The sequence below is a fragment of the Saimiri boliviensis genome, chromosome 15 (assembly GCF_048565385.1).
Source record: "Saimiri boliviensis isolate mSaiBol1 chromosome 15, mSaiBol1.pri, whole genome shotgun sequence".
NCBI lineage: Eukaryota > Metazoa > Chordata > Mammalia > Primates > Cebidae > Saimiri > Saimiri boliviensis.
The window spans coordinates 45,725,702-45,726,211 of NC_133463.1; the positions used below are offsets into that span (position 1 = coordinate 45,725,702).

General features: G+C 42.4%; 1 pseudogene; it reads left to right on the forward strand.

Moving 5' to 3' along the window:
• Positions 1-252: 252 nt before the first annotated feature.
• Positions 253-306, forward strand: LOC120362420 (U7 small nuclear RNA; annotated as a pseudogene).
• The last annotated feature ends 204 nt before the right edge of the window (positions 307-510 follow it).

The window sequence follows — 510 nt, forward strand, 5'->3', positions numbered from 1 at the left end:
AATGTGTGGAATTTTCATGACCGGCTCTCATTTTACCCAGGCCGTTCCCATCTTAAAAAGTAATACATGTCTTGCAAGTATCTCTTCAAGGCAGGTAAAACCCTGATGGCTATGCAGAGGCTGTTTGATATTACTGAGGACTATGGATGCAAGGGAATGAGAAATGAAGCACACCGTTTATTTGGCAGCCCTGAAAAAGAAGAGTTGTTTGTTTGTTTGTTTTTTGTTTTGTTTTGTTTTGTTTTTTTAAAGAAGTGTTACAGCTCTTTTAGAATTTGTCTAGCTGTTTTTGCTGGAAAGCTCCATTGAAAAAAATTAAAAAGAAAGAGGACTAAGGCTGGGCGTGGTGGCTCACCCCTATAATCCCAGCACTTTGGGTGGCCACAGTGGTCAGATCACGAGGTCAGGAGTTTGAGAACAGCCTGGCCAACATGGTGAAACCCCATCTCTACTAAAGACACAAAAATTAGCCAGGTGTGGTGGTGCGCACCTGTAATCCCAGCTACTAAG